This window comes from Rhinopithecus bieti, unplaced genomic scaffold (assembly GCF_001698545.2).
Source record: "Rhinopithecus bieti isolate Rb0 unplaced genomic scaffold, ASM169854v2 scaffold_40655, whole genome shotgun sequence".
NCBI lineage: Eukaryota > Metazoa > Chordata > Mammalia > Primates > Cercopithecidae > Rhinopithecus > Rhinopithecus bieti.
The window spans coordinates 362729-369899 of NW_016816823.1; positions in this window are offsets into that span (position 1 = coordinate 362729).

Here is a 7171-nt window from a genome sequence, read left to right on the forward strand (position 1 = left end):
TAGCCAGGATGGTCTCGATCTCCTGACCTCGTGATCCGCCCGTCTCGGCCTCCCAAAGTGCTGGGATTACAGGCTTGAGCCACCGCGCCCGGCCCTGTAGTAAGTTTTAAAATTGGGAAGTGTGATCTTTCAACTTCGTTCTTTTTCGAGACTGTTTTGGATATTCTGGGTCCCTTATAATTTTTTTTTTTTTTTTTGAGACGGAGTCTCACTCTGTCACCCAGGCTGTAGTGCAGTGACACGATCTCAGCTTACTGCAACCTCTGCCTCCTGGAGTCCAGCGATTCTCCTGCCTCAGCCTCCTGAGTAGCTGGGATTACAGGCATATGCCACCACACCCGGCTAACTTTTTATATTTTTAGTGGAGACAGGATTTCACCATGTTGGTCAGGCTGGTCTCGAACTCCTGACCTCGTGATTCACCCACCTCAGCCTCCCAAAGTGCTGGGATTACAAGTGTAAGCCATCATGCCTGGCCCCTTATAATTTTATATGACTTTTAGAATCAACTGTCAACCGCTGCAAAAGAAAGGAGCCGACGTATGATAGGCATTGTGTTGAATCTATAAAGCAATTTTACAAAAGGAAACTTTTCCAGTACATCAACCCCAGTAATACACATCCCTTACCTTTGTGCACCCTCAAACCCAACAGAAGCTACTTGGGCATTAGTTGCCTCTTGACAGAAAGGTATTCTACCTTTTCCACTCGGCTTAATAATCTTGTATTTACAAAGCAGTTTATAAATATGAAGTATGGTGTTAGAAGCCAATTCTTGGCTTACTCATTGGGTACCTAGTCATCTCATAAGAAAATCAATTTAACATACTCCACATGATGTATGTAAAAAGTATAATAATCCTTGAGTTTAAGTTTGGGTATGAGTTTTGCATATGTTACTACCTACAAAGATGACTGTTATTAAAATGACCTTTTAAGAAACCTGGAAAGATTAGGCCAACCATCTGCCTGTCAATTGCACAGCCCAAGATTGTCAAGTACTATTGGCTATCAAACACCACTAACACAAGAATTTTTGCCAAACAGTCTATTTAATTTATCACTGTATGCTAAGCTATATATCACTTGGATCATTTCTTTCCTTTTTGATTTAAGATTACATTTTAATTAAGAATACATTTCTACCTTTAGAGGGCACTCATAACATACAGCACTTACACATCTAAAATAAGCAGCTCTACCAGGAATAGAACATGAAAGATCTTTGGATAAGCTACTGATCCACAAAGCAGATAATCCTTTTGCTTTCATTAGTGTAACTTTCCAAGGAGGCTCCCCACAGACTCAGAGCCAGCCCAGCATTAACCAAACAAAGAGAAACAGAGTGGATCCTGTGCTAATATTGGGAAAACCAGGCAACAGGACTCATTTGGGGCCTTTATTGTGAAAACATGCCCCAGCTTTCCCAAGATAACCAAGAGTGGCTCCAGAAACATTTCTCCAGGCCATCTATATGGACACAGTTTCTGCCCCTGTTTAGGGCTCAGAGATATAATGCAGACATTCACCAAATCACAGAAAATGAAGGAGACCCCAGGGCCGTTCCTGATATCAAGGTAAGGTGATCTCTACAATCCATGATCCTTTCCTGTCAAGGGAAAGTGTTTACCAGAAAGAATATAAAACTATATGCAAGCTTTAGAGTCATTGCTCTCTTATCTTAATGTTTTATCAAAAATGTTTTCAAACCAACCCCAAGGGACATCTAGAACCTAGAAGATAATTACCTGATCTATCTAGTTTTCTCCAATCTAAACAGATTCCCCTTACCAAAACAAATTATTATTTACTGCTTTTTTGTTTGTTTGTTTGTTTGTTTCAGGTGATAACATTCAACAAATCTAGACAGATTTTGTGGCTGTAAGTGTTAGCCCTTGGATGTCTTTCTCAGATATGAATATTATATCCCATATAATAATGAAAGAAAAATTGTAGACTGCTTTCTACAAAAAAAATTCCTAGGGAAAACAATTGATAAACTAAGAACATAAGAACATTAAGGAGCTAAGGGATGTTTTTTCCAAATTAAAAGTTTCCTAAGGTGAATTTCCTAAGCTTGAGTTTCTATCAGTAGGTAATAACATTATTTCTCCAGAGTGACAATTTACCTGCTGGATGTTGTGTGTATGTTTGAAGAAAATACAGTTTGAGTCTGTAAATCCTCTTAGCTATTAACATCTCGTAAAAGGTTACTTGGTATAGAATATGGACATGTGTTAATGTCTAACAAGCAAGAGCACACTCAAAATTAAGTGTTGCAAAACTATAAAACTGTTCAAATACCTTAACACCAGAAAATTCACCTGTTCTTTTGCCACGGCTCATATCCTGATAATAATCATTATTTATTTGCAAACTCTTTATATAATTCTCTAGGTCTGCCCTTTCTCCTAATGTTATTTTAACCATTTGGCACAAGTGGAGGGGAAAATAATAAAAATAAAAAGGGTCAACACAAAGGTTTTTTTTGTAAATATATAAGGGCCTGTTCTTTTGAGCTTTCAGACGTATGTGAACAAATAACACATGAATTCCCACACCCCCTATTATCATCTAAGCACTAAGAGTTTAGCAAGCTCTAATGAAATGGGATGTAGTGGCCAAGAGTCCTGAATTAATGGACATCTTAATGTAGGCAACACATGCAAAAGATATTTCTAAAAGACAGAATGTGGAGACTACTTTGAGGAAACAGACAGCAAAAACAACAAATATACCCATTATATGGTGCATATGTATGCTGTTGTATATGTATGTATGTATATGCACACACACACACATATATATAATTTCAAAGTTCTGTCTTGAGAAGGCATGCTGTAAGTGGAATCAAAGACAAATAAAATGCAAAAATATTTAAAATTCACTGTTACACCTTCCCATGGCATCCTGGAATCAACCACACATGCTGGTGCTGGGCAACCTAACTTCTATCCTAACCTCACTAATCTGCTAACAGGTTCCAGTCTGTACAGCAACAGGTGAGGGTAGAAGGAAGCAATCCAGTTGGGATGCTACTGGCTCCTTCATTCAGTTTTTGCCTTTTGAAAAAAATCTTTTTATATTGCATCTGAATGCAGAAAGAGGAGACGTGCCTCTTCTAGCAACTGTAAGGATGGAAACACTCAACTCATTTTGAGTCTGCTGATATCATTGAATCCTTACTAACTGCAAAAACCTTGGGCTAGGAGCCATAGGGAATAAAGAGAAAGAGCAAGATATGCTCCCTCCTTTCTAGAGACTTACTGTATATTGAGAAAGACAAACATTTAGCATATTATCAGCATGACTCATGTCAATAATATAAGGTACCTACATAATTATTGTACATTTTTTCAATCAGTAAGATATTAGAGGAGGAATATGATCACTCTGGGGTAAGACGATTGAAGAAGCCCAGTGTTAGAGTGAAAGCAGTGAAATCGAAGGTAGACGTGAAATAATGTCTAAGAACGTACATATAGAGGCAGAAAGAGGGAACATGGGCTAAAATGTATCTAGACATCAAGAGGTCAGTCACAAATTCTCCAAAAATCCTCAACCTAAGCTTTACAGTTCCTGCAAAAATTACCCCCAAATAGATCATGGGCTTAAATGTACAACTACATGGAAAACTATAGAACTTTTAGGGAAAAAATGGGAGAAAATCTTTATGAGCTAGGGCTAGGTGAAGAGTACACAGACACCAAAAAATCATGATCCATGCAAGAAAAGTAATCAATAAATAAGACTTCATTAGAATCTAAAAAACTTTTGCCCTACCAAAGACTCTATTGAGAGGATAAAAGACAGCATACAGACAGTAGGAAAATACTTTCACCCCCATGTCTGCCAAACACCTTGAACCGAGAATAAAGAATTCTCAAAACTCAAGAGTAAAAGACAAACAATCCAACAAGAATATGGGCAAAAGACATGAACAGGCATTTTACTGAAGAGAATATGCAGATGGCAAATAAATATATGAAAAGACAGTCAACATTGTTAGCCATTAGGGAGATGCAAATTAAAGTCACAGTGAAATATCACTACACACCCAGCAGAATGGGTAAAATGGAGAAAAATAGTGGCTATAAAAATGGCTAGAATGGCTAAAATGACTAAAATTGTGACAACACAAACTGCTGGAAAGGATACAGAGAAACTGAATCATTCATGCATTGCCGATAGGAATGTAAAATAGTACAAGCAATCTGGAAAACAATTTGGCAGTTTCTCATAAAATTGAAGATACAACTACCATATGGTCTAGCAATTTCACTATTAGGCATTTATCCCAGAGAAATGAAAACCTACATTTACACCAACCCTGTATGCCAATGTCCACAGCTGCTTTATTTGTAATAGTCAAAAACCAGAAACAACCCAAAAGCCCTTCAAGGGATGAATGACTAAACAAACAGTGGTACATCCATACCGTGGAATCCCATGGAGCCACTAAAAGGAATGAACTACTGATACACAACACAACTTGGGTAGACTTCAGGGACTGATGCTGAGCGGGGGAGAAAAAGCCAATTCCAAAAAGTCACACACTACATATATGTGTATGACTCTATATAAGCCACTCTTTTTTTTTTCTTTGAGATGGAATCTTGCTCTGTCGCCCAGGCTGTAGTGCAGTGGGGTGATCTCGGCTCACTATAACCTCTGCCTCCTGGGTTCAAGCGATTCTCTCACCTCTGCCTCCCAAGCAGCTAGGACTACAGGCATGAGCCGCCACACCCAGCTAATTTTTGTATTTTTAGTAGAGACAGGGTTTCACCATGTTGGCCAGGGTGGTCTTGAACTCCTGACCTCAAGTGATCTGCCCACCTCAGCCTCCCAAAGTGCTGGGGCTACAGATGTGAGTCACCGTGCCCAGCCTACATAAGCCACTCTTGAAATAAAATTATAGACATAGAGAACAGATTCGTGGTTGCCAAAGATTAGGGATTAGGTAGGGTGGTAGGTATAGCTACAAAGAGGTCATACTTTAAAGGGAGCCTGGTGGTGATGAACCAGGTCTGTGTCTTGACTGCAGTGGCAGTTATGCACATTACACATGTAATGTGCTAAAGTTGCATGAAACTATACACGTGCACACACAGAAATGAGTGAAATCTGAATAAGCTCTGTGAATGGTACCCTTTTCATTTCCTACTTTTGATGTTGTTCTTTAGTTATGCAGTCTCCATTGAGGGAAAGTGGGTGATCAGTACACGGGACCACTCTGTACATTCTGTGTACGTGATTTCCTATGACTATAGCATTATTTCAAAATAAGCAATCTTAAAAAGCAAACCTCTAAAGGTAGGTTAAACTGACAATATGACACACAAATCGCCTACATGTATTGTGGTTATTTCAGTTGTTCTTTTCATTTGGCTCCTTGGGTTAATAGCATTGATGTGGTCTGACCTGTTTTAGAGATGAGAAAACAAGTTTGGATATACTATTGGTTGCATATGTGAAGTCAGCTGAGAGGTGATTGAACCTGGATTTTCTGACGCTGATTTCAATAAGTATTTGATAGCTTCTGACAGGGATTTAAAAAGTGGACTGTAGTTTCCTTGACTTGAAGCCAGTCTTCTTAATAGTACTTTCTGTATGGTTTCTGCCCAAAATAGTCCAACACAGGCCACTAATTTACTACAAAATCCCATACACCTGCATATACACTCACACACTTGTCTTCATCGGATTATTTTTTATGTATTTTATTTTCTTTTTTTTTTTTTTTTTTTTTTTTTTTTCTTTTGAGACTCAGTCTTGCTCCATCACCCAGGCTGGAGTGCAGTGACGTGATCTCAGCTGATTGCAACCTCCGCTTCCCCGGTACAAGTGATTCTCCTGCCTCAGCCTCCCAACTAGCTGGGACTAAAGACGCCCGCCATCACCCCTAGCTACTTTTTTTTTTTGTATTTTTAGTACAGACAGGGTTTCACCATGTTGACTGGGCTGGTCACAAACTCCTGACCTCATGTGATCCATCTGCCTTGGCCTCCCAAAGTGCTGAGATTACAGGTGTGAGCCACCGTGCCCAGCTGATCAGATTTTTTTTTTCTTCCATCAGGGTTTTTGTTTCCTTTCAGGGCAGGAATGCAAGCGGGAGGGTGGGTGAACTCTAGGCCAGCAGTTTTTCTAGACAATCAACATGAGGAAGAGAAAGTGTTACAGCTGCTCTAGTGAGAAGTCAACTCTGTCAATATATATGTTTATGTGTGTGCATTCTTTCTCAAAAATAAACGTGGTCAGAATTTAGACAAGAGAGCTATTTCCACAAGGTTATTTTTCAGCCCATTCCAAAGTCAATGCCCTTCTGAAAGTGTGGGCTTCTAAGTGCTCTGCTGTTCCAGACGTGTGATCCCTTGAGCAGCTGATCAAAGCACTTATTTTAAGACTTTATACACAGAAAGGAGAAAATAAATCTCAAGGCACCAAAGGGCAGCTACAAAGACAATGGAGCTTTGTGTGATGAAAATGATAGAGGAAAGAAGGAAAGAAAAACAGCTTAGTAAGAGAGCAATTATGCCTGTTGGCCAAATACCTTACCATTAGTGTATTCAGAAGACAGAATTATTTTGTCCTGCCTCCTTTTGTGAAAGAGTAAGTTCACTGAGAAGAATAAAGTTGTTTCTTATTTTCTTGAAGGCCCTCCGAAAATAATTCCATAGTAATTAGTTTAACACTTGAGATGTTCACAAACCTATTGAGGAAAAGTCTCATTTGGAAGTCAGCCATGCTTCTGTCTGCCGTGGCTAGCATGCATACGTTCAGTGGCCCTCTGGCACCTGCTGCAGGGTCTTCCCAAGTGAGGCCCAGGGGATGTGGCTCCACAGGCCTGCGGCTCAGGGCCTTGGATTCTCAGTGAGCAGTACTTACATGATCTTCCTTTGATGGAGACCATAAGGAAGACCTTGGGTATGATCTTTGGGAAAGTGAAAAAATGTCTTCAATTATTCAGCCTCTAAGCTCACAGAACCCAGGACAATCCATGTGACATTAAGAACAAAACAAAGAGGGACGGGGAGAAAGGGAAGACGTTGGTCAAAGGCCACAAAGTATCAGCGAGATTAGAGAAATAAATCTTGAGTGATCTATTCTACAGTATGGTGACCGTAGTTAATACAGCTTGAGCATCCCTAACCTGAAAGTCCAAAATGCAAAA